The 17786-nt window shown below is 40.8% G+C and overlaps 1 long non-coding RNA gene across 1 annotated transcript in view; it reads left to right on the top strand.

Moving 5' to 3' along the window:
- Positions 1–17786, top strand: part of LOC311058935 — a 236375-nt gene that overhangs the window by 54331 nt on the left and 164258 nt on the right. The gene's annotated exons all lie outside the window — the stretch shown is intronic.

Genomic DNA, 17786 nt, shown 5'->3' with positions numbered 1-17786 from the left:
GACCATCGCTGTAAGAATGATTAAAATAACACCCAAATTACACACAGTTCAAAAGGTTCACTAAATTCAAATTGCTGCTCGTATGGTTTTAGGAATAGGCTCTATGCACAGCAGCCATATTGGAAAGAAATTGGGCCTCTTCTTACTTCCTTCACAGGTGTTACCAATGATACTAATGAAGGCTCTGTTCCATTCTGGTCAGGGTGCTGATATTGTGCATGTTGGCTCACTAGAAACACTCCATTTTGGTTCCCAAATGGCCCCTTATGGTGGGTGTGTAACTCTGAGAGTGTACAAATGGAACCAAATACACTCTCAGAGTTATGGGGGTCCTTTAAAATAAGACAACCACTATGCCACACTAAATGGAACAGAGCCTTAATTAGTATCATTGGTAACACCTGTGAAGGAAGTAAGGAAGGGGCCCAATTCATTCCCAATATGGCTGCTGTGCATAGAGCATATTAGAGGTATGACAGTTAATAGAATGATTGATAATAGGAGTATAAATCTGACCTAGTCTGGACAGAACCATGGCAGCTGCTGGCTGTTGGCAGAGAGACAGGAAGTCTAGAGGAAGGTCAGGGTCCGCGCAGACCCACGATGCACCGGGGGTCCTCAGACGGGGGCTTCTCTGCTCCGCCGCCACGCTGCTGGTCAACTCCTGGAGCTTTCTGACCGACTCTACTGAGAAGGAAAACACACCCTCCTAGAGAGAGAGAGAGAGAGAGATTAGAACACAGTCAGTGAACACAGCCTCGCAATAGGCTCTATTCACAGCAGCCATATTATGAAGACATTCACAGGTGTTACCAATGATACTAATGAAGGCTCTGTTCCATTCTGGTCAAACAGAGTCAGGGTGCTGATATTGTGCAAAGTTGGGGTCCAGGGACCCTCATGGGCTTCCAAATGGCCCCTTATGGGTGTCCATTTGGTTCCATTTGTACACTCTCAGAGTTATGGGGGTCGTGGAAACCACTGTGCTACACTAATGGAACAGAGCCTTCATTAGTATCATTGGTAACACCTGCCTATAGAGAAACTAAGGCACCACAGGCAGAGACAATTGTTTGGACACAAAGTACTCAACCTCAGTACTCGAGTCAAAGTATATATACTCCTGGTCTCCTTGTGTCATTTTATAAATATGTGCAAATCTTTGAATGTATATTTTCAAAAGTGAAAATATTTGTAACTCTGTTACAACTTCTGGGGGAAGAGGGGGGGGGTACCTGGAACGAAATATTTTGGGATGGGGGTCCGCGGCCAATTATATTTTGGGTGGTCCTTGACATGAACACGTTTGAGAACCACTGATTAGCAACATATTTTTTTTTAAAGGATCAGAGGTTAGGATTATTTGTAGAATCCCCCAGAAGCAAAGATTTGAGTTACAAATGTTCACTTTAAAAATGTACATATATATTCAAAGATTTGCGCACATTTTCACGATTTTTGAATAGCCCAAAGAAATCTAAAATGACACAGATGCGTTCCCGGCTTTAATGGGATAAACTCCTTGAGTTTAAAGTACAATGAAGGTCAAGGCCTGTAAGTACCCTCCCTTTGTAGTAGGCTGATATTAAAGTGAGAGAATCAGTTGAACTTAAAAATAATCCAAGGCCCTCCGTTCAGTGAAGTTAAAAAGCCTTTATTAAGGGCCGTTCACACTCAGCACTATAACTATAAAAAAAATAGTTTTAAAAATCGTCAAGTGGATGGCAGAGTTCACACCAGCTATACAAAAAAATACAATGGTGAACGATATACGGTAGTTATCTTTATAGTTATAGTGCCCATGTGTGAATGGCGCTTTAGTCCATGGCTTGGCAAAGTCTTCATTTAACAAGATTACTTGCTTTTAATAAATACTTAAATATTCAAAGGTACATGCTTTTCAAAAATACTTAAGTTCTCAAAATTACAAGTTACAAGATACCACAGATATCAATACTAGTGAAAATAGCAGACCTACAAGCTCACAATGCATGTAAATCTGCTATTTTCCACTATAATTTGAGTTCATAATTCAAATTACTATAATTTAATTCATAATGTACTTCAGTTTCCCTTTCTAGAAATGTAGTGGAGTCAAAAGTGCAATAGTTGTCAACTATTAGCAACAGGTAGCAGAGTGTCACTTACTTGGACCTGGACAGCATCAGAAGTGAAGGTGAAAGCCAGGAGCAGGACAGTGATGGCAGACAGCATGCTGGTCTTCATGGTGGTTGGTTTGTAGGGCTTTGCTATGGGTGCAGTTGCTCAGTAGGGTGTTCGGTCAGCTCAGTCGTTGCTTCCAACCAGCCGAACAGCCCTTTTTAAAGGCGTCTGCCCCCGCAGGGCAGGGCCGGACCGGGCCTGGACGTCAGGTGGTTAATGAGTAGACCTGGTGTGCTGTTTTACTGTGTCATAACGGGGGGTCTATAAATCTATAAATCCTGCTTTGACCTCATCGCCGATCGGATCGTTTTATGGCTCCCTGCACTATGTCTGTCACTCTGTCTGAGGGTGCGTCCTGAAATCCGAACGCACCCCACCCCAAAATAAGTGTTAAATACCTCTATATTCTGATAGTACTCATTGCTATAGAGTGTTTGTTCAGTAAAAGGAGTCTCTCCAGCTCTTTATTAAACAGAAAATGCATGAATGCATGAAAATTTACTATATTGTGTTTACTAAAGAGCTGGAGAGACCCCTGTGACCGAACAAACGCTCTTTAGCAATGATTACTATCAGAATATAGTACTTTAACCCTTTTAACAAAAAAATGATAAATACCCCAAAATATCACTTACCCTACCTTTAAGTAAAATTTTGAGGTACTTTTACTTTACTGGAGTATTTCCAACTGTCTATACTTTTACTTCTACTCCACTACATCTCAGAGGCAAATATTGTACTTTTACTCCACAAAAAATATTTGAAAACTTAGTTACTAGTTACTTTGCAGATATAAATTATTACATTATAAAACATACATTAACCACTTTAGCCCTATTTTATACCTAGGCTATTTGAAAATAGCCGATCTACAAGCTCACAACACGTAGATCTGCTATTTTCAAAACATTTCACTACTTTTACTTTTGGTACTTTAGGTATTTTGATGCCAATACTTTTGTACTTTTACTCATGTAACATTTTGAACACAGGCCTTTTACTTGTAACAGAGCATTTTTACATTGTGGTATTGCTACTTTTACTTAAGTAAAATATCTGAGTACTTCTTCCACCACTGCTGAAATGCGAACGCACCCACACCCTCTATTCTGACATCTGCTATGACGATGAGTGGCGTCATAGCGTGTAGCCGAGTTCAGTTGATTTACCAACGATCAGTAAAACACACCTTGTCTTGTCTGTGGAGGGCGTGATGTTTTGTTACTTCATGCCTCCGTGCCTGATGCCATGACCCATCTGTACTGTCTCTCACTGCATCCTAACGCAGAGGTTCTTAACCTTTTCAGGCCACGGCCCCCCAACATAATCATATTTGAACTGGGGACCCCCCAAAATAATCATATTTGAGCTGGGGACCACCCAAAATAATCATATTTTGCTCTTGAAATTGTAGGACTTGGTTCCACAGACTCGGTTCCACAGATAAATATTGTGAAAATAGCCGATCTACAAGCTCACAACGCCTCGCGTGTGGCATTGTGAGCTTGTAGATCAGCTATTTTACATGTTTTGCCTCTTTCTGATATTATTTGACAATTTGACTAATGTTTGACCAGCTTTTATAATATAGTTTGTTGACTACTTTTGATGCAGTGATGGTCTTATTTAATTTCAGATTTTTAGGTATTAAAAAGGTCTTAAATGTCCTTAAATTGTCACTTCACTGTCATGTGGGGACCGCCCCAAAACCCCGACCCACAGGTTGAGAACCACTGTCCTAACGCACCAGGTGTCAGATAATGAACGTTTACATTCAATCTACGACAATCTGTCGTTTATGATCCGACACCCAGTGAGTAATCTCTATCCCTCTGTGTCACTCACTGTGTGTGTGTGTGTGTGTGTGTGTGTGTGTGTGTGTGTGTGTGTGTGTGTGTGTGTGTGTGTGTGTGTGTGTGTGTGTGTGTGTGACATGCAGGCGATCACACCTCGGGGTGATGCTGCAGGTTAAACAGTAACCCTGAGTGGGACAAGGGCCAGAGCACTGAATTGTTCACACACACACACACACACACACACACACACACACACACACACACACACACACACACACACACACACACACACACACACACACACACACACACACACACACACACACACACACAGTCACTCACCCATATCCTGCTATAAATGAGTGCCGTTCCTGCGTACTGTAAGTCATTGGTTCTCAAAGTGTGGTCTGGGGGTCCTTGGGGGGGGTCCCAGGGGGGGGTCCCAGGGGGTCCCCAGCAAAATGTGTTAATATGGCATCACAATAATTTTACCCACTTTAACCTTTTATACTTTGGCTATTCAAAAATAGCAGATATACAAGAGTGCCGCGCTATGAGCTTGTAGATCTGCTATTTTTTTTATCGCGAACATTTGTGCAAACCTTTGAATATATGTTTTTTAAAGCGAACATATGTAACTCAAATCTTTGCTTCTGGGGGTCCCTGGAACAACATATTTTGAGATGGGGGTCCGCGGCCAAATACATATAATTTTGGGGGTCCTTGACATGAAAAGGTTTGAGAACCACTGCTGTATGTCCAAAATATTAACTTTTCAGGAAAAATAAATAAGAGATTTAGTCAGAAGTGCTTTTTAATACTTTTCATTGGTTCAATATTTGTAAAACCCAACACAGATGTAAAGGGTGTTCAATAGCACTGATTTATCAAAAGTTGGAAAATGGAGATAGCTGGTTTCTGCCCAACAGCGACGAATATACTGTCTGGAGATCCGGTTGACTGTGTTTGGTATACTGATGACCAGTGGTGGGAAAAGTACTGGTATTTTAATGTTTTACTTAAGTATATCAATACTGCAGTATAGACATACTCCGTTAAAAGTCTGGGATAAAAAATTGACTTGAGTAAAAGTAAAAGACGTATTGGTATCAAAATGTACTTAAAGTGCCAAATGCAGAATGTCCCATTTCACAAGTTTTCAAATGTATAAAATGTGTAAAAATCTTTTGAAAATAGCAGACACATTGTGAGCTTGTAGATCGACGGTTTTCAAATAGCCATAGTTTAAATAGGGCTAAAGTAGTTAATCTGTTTTGTAACAGTAATAAAAATCCACAAAAAGTAACTAGTAACTAATGTTTTCAAATAATTGTAGTGGAGTAAAAGTACAATATTTGCCTCTGGGATGTAGTGGAGTAGAAGTAAAAGACTGAAAATTGGAAATACTCCAGTAAAGTAAAAATGCTTAAGTACAGTACTTGAGTAAATGTACTTAGTTACTTTACACCACTGCTGACGACAGGGAGCTCCATATAAGGGAAAATAAAGAATTGTCAAAAGTAGCACAAATGGCTAATCTACAAGCTCACGTGTGGGGAAGGACAGTACCCTTTTGAAATTGGGGTAGATTAATTCCACCCATGCTTATGACTCTTCAATCTATCTCTATCTATTAGATATGAATGCTTAAATGACTCTTTAATCTATCTCTATCTATTTAGAGCAACTTTGATGCATGCGGAGGGTCACTAAATGTCCACACTCATTCCAGGAGGCCACATTGTGTATCTGCACTCTCACGTGTACTATACTGCAAACCACATCACTCAAATAGACCATGACAGTCACACATGTAATGGGATATTAACAATTATTATTCAGTGAAATATTTATATGCATTTAGTAATACTTACACTTATGTTAATTTCAGTGGTGGAAAAAGTAAGTACGTTTTTACTTAAGTAAAAGTATCAATGCTGGAATATAGAAATACTCTGTTACAAGTAAAAGTCCAGAATTCAAAATGTACTTGGGTAAAAGTACAAAAGGATTGGCATCAAAATGTACTTAAAGTACCGAAAGTAAAAATACTCATTATGCAGAATGTCCCATTTCAATTTTCTAATTTTTCTAATGTATAAAAATCTTTTGAAAATAGCAAATCTACAAGCTCACAATGCGTCGCATTGCGACGCATTGTGAGCCTGTAGATCAGCTATTTTCAAATGGCCAAAATGTATACAGAGCTGAAGTGATTAATGTATGTATTGTAATAATAATCAAAATCTACAAAGTAACTAGTACCTAAGTTTTCAAATAAATGTAGTGGAGTAAAAGTATAATATTTGCCTCTGATATGTAGTGGAGTAGAAGTAAAAGTACTGAAAATTGAAAATACTCCAGTAAAGTAAAAGTACCTCAAAATTTTACTTAAAAACAGTTCTTGAGTAAATGTACTTGGTTACTTTACACCACTTAATTCTAAGAATGTATATACAAATACATTGGACATAAACAAATGGAGTTAAAAGGGGTCTCGTTAACTTGCATGTATATGTATTAGATATTAATGCCTTTTTAGGGCTAAAGATCTCAATAGAAATTGCTTAGAAAATCCACTTCCTAAATTCATAATGGATCAGTTCAAATCAGTTATGAGACGGTTCCAACAGTGAAGGTGTACTCAAGTACTGTACTTAAGTACAATTTTGAGGTATCTTTACTTTAGTGAATTACTGGAATATTTCCAATTTTCAGTACTTTTACTCCACAACACTAGATACTTTGTAGATTTTGAGTATTATTACGAAACATGCATCAACCACTTTAGCCATATATATTTCGGCCATTTGAAAATAGCCGATCTACAAGCTCACAATGTGTCGCATCGCGACACATTGTGAGCTTGTAGATCGGCTATTTTCAAAAGATCTTTATGCATTTTATACATTTGAAAACTTGTGAAATGGGACATTCTGCATAGTGAAATTCCTACTTTTGGTACTTAGATTTGTTTTTCTTCATACCAATAGGCTACTTTTACATTTTGAATTCCAGACTTTTACCAGTATTTCCACTTTGCGGTATTGATACTTTTACTTAAGTAAAAAAATTGAATACTTTTTCCCACCACTGACTGTAACTGTACGCATCACACATGCAGGTAGATAAATCACTCTTGGCAGAATGACAGACACTGCATTGTAAAGAGTTGAACTTTGCATCACAAAGACGTCATATAATAACGTCACTGTCGTTTGGAAACCTTGTACCTCCAAAACCGTGGATTTTTCTTTATTATTTTCAAAAATGTATAAATTATGAAAATAGCCGATCTACAAGCACACAATGTGTCCCATGCCGACGCGTTGTGAGCTTGTAGATCGGCTACATTCGCTATACTTTTGTGTGACGCTCTTGTGTGATGAATATTTACGAAAAGACATACACATTTGAAACTTGGAGATACAAGGTTTCTGCCTGACATCAACAACATACATCATATACAACCAGGAACGTTGGAAGCAGGCCAATGGGTTGATATTAAGATAGAGAGGTCTTCCTGCGGAAATGTGTGGGTGTGTGGTTTTGCTCATTTGAATTAAATAATTGACAGGCTAAAAATCATGTCATATATGTTTGGCAAAATCGTGTTTACTGACATCAATAAAGTACTGTATTTGTTCTGTATGTTCAGTAAAATGAATAATTCACAATATCATTCAGATGAAGGACACACACACACACACGCACGCACGCACGCACGCGCGCGCGTGCGCACACACACACACACACACACACACACACACACACACACACACACACACACACACACACACTGCACAGTTGTATTGATGCAACTCATATTGCTTGAGTTGACAGTTCCTGGTATTGGACGGACACAGAACTCAAAAGTGGTGCCTCTGCCCACAGCATGAAAACCGTTGGTTTTACTTTAAGGGAACTTGTACTTTCACTTTAGCTTATTGTCTCTTGCATTACTCAAGCCAGTGATATAGTTACAGTATATACCCACATTACGAAAACCCATCTAGATCCTCAGTTGACAAGTTGACCAATTAAAATATTGCTTGTCTTTGTTATCATCGACCTGTAGGCCTCATTTAATTCAAATCACCTGCATGAGAGCGATACAGAGAGAGAGTAACTACATTTCGTATGTATTATTATTATTATTACATTTACATCATGAAAATGTTGCTCCTATTTGTCCCAAAGGTTTTATACCTTAATGCCAAAGTACACATGTGTAGATGACGCCGTACAAGCGCTCAAGTACAGTTTACAAGCTCTCACATTTTTCGATGTCCCCCAGAGCCGCATTAACCGCAGAACTTAGTGGAACTGGCGTTCCACGGCCCGCAGCCTGCAGGGCCCTGTGAGAATTGTGTATTTAATTTTTGTGTATTTAAAGAAAAAATGTTGATTTATATTGGTTAAATAGAACCGAAATAGACCGAATTAGACCCGAAAATGTTCAGGTTGTGCGCATGCAATTACGCGAATGGGGGGGCCTTTGATTTTGTGGTGTTCCACGGCCCTGAGGGGTCTTAATACGGCCCTGATGTCCCCTGCTCGCTCAGTTCAGGTTTAGCAACAGACGTATCGCAAAAATATGTAGCAAATAGCAATAACCGAGAGCAATAGTTTTACGAATGTGTGATGTGTGAAAGCAGATTTGGGTTGTTTGTAGCGACCGATTTGAGAGGTTGTAGCGAGCAATTTTAAGTTGTATCAGAAAATGTAGATCAACAGAGTAGATGTAATTTAACTGTATTTTGGGAGTTTGATACTTATATCAGGTTTTATTAGCATAAGATAATTATGGGTACATTATTTTGTCATTTCACCCATTAAAAGGCTAAACGTAGGCCTACAGACATTGATTTGATGAATGAAGCCGTTACAGAGCCATCTTTGATAATAACCACTCATTACCCTAAAACTAGGAAATATCTCTTTATGGTTTCTGTATGTGTGATATATAGCTACCTGCTCTGTGTAGCACTATGGTCAAAATGTGCTTCATGAATAAATGTGACTTGACTTGAAAACAAATGACATGACACAAAACTTACTAAGGGCACGGCCACACCAAACTATGGACCTCTCTCCATGGAGCACGACCTGGACACGACCGTGGACTTCTACTACACTACACTATACCGCATATTATATTATCTTAAACATTTTTATATTATTCCATTATATACTGCATACACACTATTGCTGTACTATATTATACTATCATATGCTAGTATCTTACACTATTATATTTGCTATTATTGTTATTGTTACTGCTTGCACTGTATCTCTTTCTGTCTCTCCTCTGTCTCTCCCTTTCTCTCTCTCTTCTTTCCCCCAACACGGTCGAGGCAGAAGGCCCCCGCCCTAGAGCCTAGGGTCTGCCTGACGTTTCTTCCTGTTGAATTAAGAGGGAGTTTTTCGTTGCCACTGTCGCAAAATTGCTTGCTCAGGGTGGGATGTTGGGTCTCTTCTCTACATGTAAAGTGTCTTGAGACAACTTGTTGTGATTTGACACTTTAATAAAATTGAATTGAATTGAATTGAATGGTTGCCCACTGTTAAACTCAGGTTGTGTGCGGCCGACAGTTTTTTTGCAGCCAGTACGGTATGGCATGTACCAGCAGGTATAGGATGCATAACGCATTTAAGACAGTGCAGTAAGCCACAGTCTGCTGACAGATAGATTAGAATCAGCTTTATTGTCACATCACAGGTTTACAGAAGTAAAAAAGTGGGTGAAATTCATTTTCGTGCAAGTTCTATCGTATTATTTCCATAGAAAAGACATCTGGATGAGCTGTTAAAACTTAAGAGTTTAAATGACATTATACTGATGCAAAGTACACAGTGAAGCAGCATCAAAATGGACAGTCAGTTGGAAACAAGTAAAGAAAAGAAAACAAACAAATGCTAAATCAACAAAGCAAAGGCAAGATAGAGGATTGCATGAACATGCATTGAGGTTGTTCTCTGTCATTTTGTCTGTGTAGGTTAGGTTCATATTCTGTGCTGTTCTATTATTTTTAACAGTCACTCCAATATGGTGGCAGCACTGCCCCAGAGCTACAGCTGCGCCATCTAGTGGTGATGCCAAAAATGTAACTGTTGTCTCTTGTTCTGGAACCTCTTCGAAACGAACCACAATGAGGTCAAACACAAAGGTTCAAAGGTCACAGTGGTATTTATAATATTTTACAACAGCAGAATAAAGTTAACCTTATTCCCAGTGGATATTATCCATTGATGGCTAATAGTTATAGTGAAACGAGCACAGTAAAACAACCCATCATCACAGAATTGTCTTATGTGTATGACCTGAGTAGACGCAAACGCTGAAATACACACACACAACACACACACACACACACACACACACACACACACACACACACACACACACACACACACACACACACACACACACACACACACACGTTGTGTGTGCCTCTAGCTCACCAGCCCGATCTTCCATGCTCACGCAGAGCACTGTGCTTTATTTACACAGGGCCATGACAGGGCCGGACACCCTTCAGTCACAGAGAAGAAAGAGAACAGAGATGCGATGCAGGTAAGAAGTCATTGGCAGGCATGCAGACGAGGGTTATTGTGTGAGCGCGTGTGGATTCTCCGGGTGAATTTGCATTGCTGGCATTCCACCAGCGCCGACACTTACAACACAGCGACACAAGGCGCTGAACCCCTAATTGCTCCCGATGAGCAGGTTGGTGCCTTGTATGGTTTCCTCCGCCATCGGTGTATGAATGTGTGTGTGAATGGGTGAATGTAATGCACAATCTATATGTAAAGCGCTTTGGTTAAAAGCGCTATATAAATGCACCATACTTAAAGAGATTTCACTTCTCACTCAAATGGAACACTTAAGGCCTCAAAAGGCTTTCTAAAACAACGAGGTGCCAATTTTGTTAGACAAACACTACCAACAAAAGTGGTATAGTCGAGTTGTTTTTCTCTCTCGCCTGGTGGAGTTGATTCATCTGACCTCAGTGACCCCTGAAGTCAGAGCCACAGACAGCCGCAGACTGCTGAAATAATCTCTGTGACAACACAACGTAAGGGTCAATGATGATCCCACTGCCGAGAAACCTTTGTGCAAAACCACCTGTAGTATTAGACGTGATGATCCCTCATCAGCTATGCTATGACAACAACACCAATGGACCTGTGTGTGTGTGTGTGTGTGTGCGTGTGCGTGTGCGTGTGTGCGTGCGTGTGTTTTTGTATTACTTAATGACCAAATGTGTCCACAAATATATAGTCATGTAGGTGGCTTAGCAAAATGACCGTTATGGAGCGGATAAAAGCACCACATTTAGTGTGAGGCTTCTTTAGCCTAGGAGCCCACCAGAAATGTTAAAACTTAGCATACAGCGCACAATAATCATCTTTATCAATATCCTTTAAAAGAACAGGCCGATTCACTTTTTGGCCTATAACTTTTGAACCGTAGCTCATACAATCAAATATTATTTTACCCCTGGATTCCTTGGATCATGACACAGTTTACCATATAGGCCACGCCCATTTCTGCCCGACAAGACTTACATTTTGCATTTCTTCAAAACACACTTTGTGCTAATATTCTTACAGATTTTGTCCAAATCTCACACAAATCGGTACACATTCTGTCTGAGGTCATGTGACCAAGGTGTAACAGTCTGATATTTTACATTCCATTCAGATTAGCTAAGTTTGGCTTCCAAAGTTTGTGGGGAGGGCTCGTTTGGGCAAAGAATGGCATGAATCATGAATGCAGCCTCCAATCTGTCCCAAAGTTTTATCACACATTGAGGGGTCTCTAAACAATGCAGAGCCAAACGCGATTACACTTCCAACCTGTAGGGGGCACTGCAAATGCTAGAACTGTCTGTGCTGTTTGCTGCACCAGATCAAAGTACAAATGGTCAACAATGATATTGGTCATTGGTCATATAATATGACACATTTACATTTATCCCACATAAGAATTGCCAAATGTTTATGTCAAAGGATTTGTTAAATCCCCTTTAAAAATGTACCCCTCCATTTTGACAAGGGAACTTCACAAATCCCACTTGTGTGGTGCATGGTTACTTCAACTAGTGAGCAAAATAGTAAGGTGCTTTTCCACCGCTGGAGGGGTCTCCCCTTGCATTAAATTATCCTAAAATATAAATCACATTTAGATTCATCCTTTTGTTTGAGTTTTGACAAGTGCAGCCAAACCTTGGACCTCTTCACCCGTTACACCATCCTCTCCACACATGTACACAACAAATGAACGCAGTGATACACAAATGCGAGCCATTGCTTTCCCCCTCCTTTTACCAGTAGTTAAAATAGTAAGAGACCACACCTCTACTTAAGTTTAACAATTCATTGAAATGAAATGAGATGAACGTGGAACGGGATGAGGAACCAGTGGCGTTCCCAGGAATTACATTTAGGGCAGGCGAGACCCCCCCCCCCCTCGCCTGGCCTACCCGGGGGTACTAAGGGGGGGTACTCGGGGGAACAAGTTAACAACAACACTACACTGACTACAAAACTGAAAAACGTTAATAAAAACAATAATAAGTGTATATTCAATGCATGTATTTTTATTCTAAAAAAAACAGCATTACAGAAAAGGCGAACATGATGTTCTGCGCAAATTATTGACTAATTTCAACATTGCGATTACAACAGCAACAATAATAGCAACATCAAATAGTGTTCAAGCATGTAGTGATGTCTCAAAACATGAGACCACGGGGCTTGCTGCACTTGAAAATATCTATAGCCTAACTGAATTGTAGTTCAGACCTTCAGTTAAATCTCTCAAACGCTAGGAGACACAGACTATTTAGGCAAGAGTTTGTCATTGTACTTCTGTGTGTACTTTTTATGCCAGGTGAGTAGCCTACAGGTGATGGCCCACTGGCCCAGACCCCCACTCCTGGCACTTCTGGCACCCCATGAAAACAAAGGCATACATTTGCATCACTATAGGCGAGGGTCGCTCTGCTGGACGGTAGCGATTGGCTGCCTGCCCGCGTGAATGGACGAGCTCGGAGGCGGGTTAATGGCCCGACGGTCTTTTACTTTATTTTCTAGGGGTGGCGAGATTTTAGTTGGGCAGGCGGCTGCCTGCCCTGCGTCTATGGTGGGTACGCCACTGTGAGGAACCCAAGGTTAGGGCGAGACTGAGGGTTTTGGGGAGTCGTCTCGGGAGATGACGGCCATCGTTGCTCTACTCGGGGGAGCGGTCGGTCGTCTAGGCTCCGTCACTGTCCCCCCTGGATTCCTACGGAAGTAGAGACAGAAGGGAGAAGAGCGAGAATAGGCTCTATGCACAGCAGCCATATTATCACTTCCTTCACAGGTGTTACCAATGACACTGATGAAGGCTCTGTTCCATTTAGTGTAGCACAGTGGTTTCCACAACCCCCATAACTCTGAGAGTGTACAAACCTGTTACACACCTGTAAGGGGTCATTTGGAAGCCCATGACCCCAACTGTAGACCCACTGCTGTAGCAGAGTGTTTCCAGTGAGCCAACATGCACAATATCAGCACCCTGACTCTGTTTGACCAGAATGGAACAGAGCCTTCATTAGTATCATTGGTAACACCTGTGAATGTCTTCATAATATGGCTGCTGTGAATAGAGCCTATCGAGGGGGAAGGAGGAGGTTGGGGTGGAGGAGGACAAACTTGAAAGCAATGAATAGCAGAAAGAGCCGATCTACGTGCAATACTCACAACCCATGTTTGGCCTGTCGTGGAGCAGAACAAACAAGCCAGAGATCGCAGGTGTATTTATACTGTGGTGATTGCAACAAGGATTGGCTGAGGTGAGTGGAGGCAGGTGATACAGGTGATTATGAACGGGGAGTGGCTAATGAGTGACTGGCAGAAACCTCCGATCTCCATATTTCAACCCCCACCCCCCCATTGAACCAATGCAAAGTATTGATAACGAGAGCTTGTGACTATATAATAACTACATAGCTTTGGACATACAAGGTTTCCACCTGACAGTGAAGATATGGGAGTTATATATGTTCAATGTAGAAGTTAAAGATTCTGTATGACAAGAACATACAGGCGTAACATGCGGACATGCGAGGCGCACCGTTGCTCCGATCCGCACCAAAAAGCCAAAAACACTGTTCAGGGGTCTGCCATAGTCACACCAAAAAACCTGAATTGCACACATATGGGGCACTACAGCAGTGTTCAACACTTCAAATTGCCATAACTCTGTGACCATTGCTCTGATCAGCACAACATAGGGCTGATCAGAGCACATTTAAAGAGCACAGTAATGACCATTGCAATGAATGCTAGAAATGGTTTTGTGGGTTCGAACCCCCACCGGTCCTAGTCCTGACTTTATGCATGTGAGATAAACGTGTCCTTGTGCACAAAGATGTGACATGTCATTACAGTCAAAAGCTGTAGGACATGTCATTACAGTCAAAAGCTGTAGGACATGTCATTACAGTCAAAAGCATTTATCAGATATAAAACACAATATGTATCTACATATTTATGTAGATACATATTGTTTTTGGTAAACTTTTTTTAAATTATTTTTGTAAAAAAATATATATATGAAAAAATAAAATGTTACATCCAAAAGCTCTAGGACATGGCATTACAGTCAAAAGTAATTATCAGAAATAAAACACAATGTTTTTGGTAATCTTTTTTTGTATTATTTTTGTAAAAATATATATATATATAAAAATATGTTTTTACAGTCAAAAGCTCTAGGACATGTCATTACAGTCAAAAGTAATTATCAGAAATAAAACACAATGTTTTTGGTCATCTTTTTTTAAATTATGTTTGTAAAAAAATATATATATAAAAAAATAAAATGTTACAGCCAAAAGCTCTAGGACATGGCATTACAGTCAAAAGTAATTATCAGAAATAAAACCCAATGTTTTTGGTAATCTTTTTTTGTATTATTTTTGTAAAAAAAAAAATATATATAAAAAAAATAAAATTTGTTTATGTTATCTACGGACGGACGGACGGATGGACAGACGGACGGACGACACACACATTTCATCACTGTCATGTGTCATGTGTCCGGGGGGGGGGGGGCAAGGAAATTGTCACAGTTCTCCATTCTCCCATAGTCTTTTATCTTCATTGACCTGGACCAGGGTGTGTTCCTGCAGTCCTCGGACAGTGTAGTGATGCGCGACATGCTTCTCACAGTAGGAGACATTACACGTCACACAGGTCTTGATGGCTCGACGTGTTTTGCTGGAGCAAACACCACAAGTTGGACTACAGTCTGTCTGCTGGAGAGCCTGCAGCATCCAGTTCAATGTTACATTAACAGAGAGCTCAGGACGGGTTGGGTAACTCTTCTCACAATGGAGGCACACAAAAGTCTCCTGCAGGGCCTAGCTGGGACCAGTAGGTATTGATGTGCTGGCAGTAACTGTGTCCACAGGGGATGGAGACTGGGTCCATTAGGATGGAAGAACACATAGAGCATCTGACAAGGTCTGCAGTCAGTAGACTGGAGCTGAACTCACTGAGGAGAGGAGGGTGAAGAGAGATAGTGTGAGAGAGTCAAGACATGGGTGCAGAGGGAAAGATAGAAACAATACAGTCTACTATAACCTTCTAAAGTCTTCAGTGATGACCCCAAGCTTCCTCACCTCGGCTCAGGAGACCTAATCTGTCTTTTGAAGTTGAAGAGTCGATCCATGGACTTGTCACTCTTCATGGACACACAGCTGGGAGAGGGACAGTCTGAGCTCTCCTCCTTAACCCTGAAAACCATTCAGCTGCACGTTAAGTCTCTCCAACCAGACTGTTGACTCACACACATTTTCAAATGCGTCCGTCATACAGTGTGCAACGGAAGCACTGAAAGTTATACAGGAGTAACACAGAATCCTCAACAACAATTAACTACTATTATTATCAATAGTCATGATCCTATATTAAAATTGCCTAATGGGTGGAGACGTCACAAATGTAGCATGAGGACTTGCAAGGCGCACCATTGCTCCAATTAGCACCAAACTTGCCACAAACACTGTTCTGACATGAGAATAGTCACACCATATAGTCACGCCAGGGGCCATATGTGGCCCCCAGGGGCAACATTATGGGCCCCTGGGGGCTACAGGCACACTGGACTGTTGCCCCAATCCTCACCAAAACTGGCACAAACACTTTTCAGGGGTCTGCCATGACAATACTCACACCAGGGCATGCCAGGCGCCCCCGCAGGCCACAGGCATACCATTGCTCCAATCCTCATCAAACTTGGCACAAATGCTGTTCAGGGGTCTGGCACGAGAATAGTCACACACCAAAAAGAAAACTGCAACTAAATTGCACACATATGGGGCACTTCAGCAGTGTTAAAGCAGTGTTTAACACTTCCAAAGGCCATAACTCAGTGACCCTTGCACTGATCAGCTGTCTAGTTTCTACAACCTGAGGTATTTTTCTCACCATGAGTCGTCTGGATGAGAGTCATCTCCTTTGAATTTGAAAGGTAGACCCATGGACCGGTCACTTTTCATGGACACGTAGCTATGTACAGGAGAAGACCTGCCCCTGGCTGAACCTCTCTGATGCAAACTGAAACCAAACAGATGTATGCTGGCAACCAAACCATCAACAACAACAACAATAATATATTATTATTACTACATGCATATTGTACTACAACAAACTAAACAACACACACTACTGCCAAGTCGCGATTTAGAGATCTGTGGGAAAAGTTGTTCTGTAAGAAACACTGTACCTGCCAAAACCCCAGTCATCAGTGGGCTGTATTCTTGACAAATACCTGACAGGTGAAAACATGGCAACAAAGGTGATCAAAAGAGTCAAAGAACCGGATTTCTGGGCAGAATTTCCTCTTTTGTCAACAAAAGTGCTCTCAGGTCTCTTGCCGGAGCCCTCGTTCAATGCCACTTTGACTATGCTTGCACCTCCTGGTACTCCAACATCTCAAAGTCACTAAAGACTAGGCTTCAAACCTCCAAAAACAAACTGATTCGACTACTTCTCGGCCTGGGGCCCATGACCCACCTTTTTCCCCACACATTTTGCTAGCCTAGGATGGCTCAGGGTAGAAGACAGGGTTAAACAACAAAAAATGGGATTGTTTTAAAAATATGCCCTCAATCCGCATATCTGACTAAATACCTTCAAAAAGTTAGCGACACCCACAGCCATAATACTATGGCTGCACACTTTTTTTTACCCCCATCCTCTTAACTTTTTTCTACTCTGTACATATAGTGTTTTATATTAAAGGAGACACACCATGAATTAAAAGAAAAATATTTGATATTTAATATCATATGGTGTATGTCCCTCAAACCATTTTCAAAAGGTTTGAGCCTAAATCAACACTCAGATATACTCATCCCAAGTCAATTCTCTCAGGCTTATAAAGCACTTTCAGCTGCAATACCAAAACGTCCTGTTGGGCAGAGGGGTGCTACTGAGCAATTCTGTCTGTCAAAATACATGGGCAGAAAGTTTCGTGATGTAAGCAAACATTGCCATTCTGAGATGGCCTGTTCAGACACGCCCATTCTGAAAATCTCTGAAATGAGAATGAATGACTGAATGTTAAAAAAAAATATTTTTTGGGGTACAAGAGACACTGGGGAGCCCAAAAAATACCAAAAAAAAGGGAAATTCATGGTGTGTCTCCTTTAAGTGTTTGATGTTATTTTATATGTTGATGAATTGAATACCTAGGACCCCAATGGAAACAAGACCGCAAGGACTTTTTAGACAAATTGTTTCATTGTACCTGTGCTGTTTTTACATTTC

Source organism: Gymnoscopelus microlampas, assembly GCF_963454915.1.
Source record: "Gymnoscopelus microlampas genome assembly, chromosome: 13".
NCBI lineage: Eukaryota > Metazoa > Chordata > Actinopteri > Myctophiformes > Myctophidae > Gymnoscopelus > Gymnoscopelus microlampas.
The sequence above is the reverse complement of the archived record's forward strand: the minus strand, read 5'-3'. Positions and strand labels throughout refer to the sequence as shown.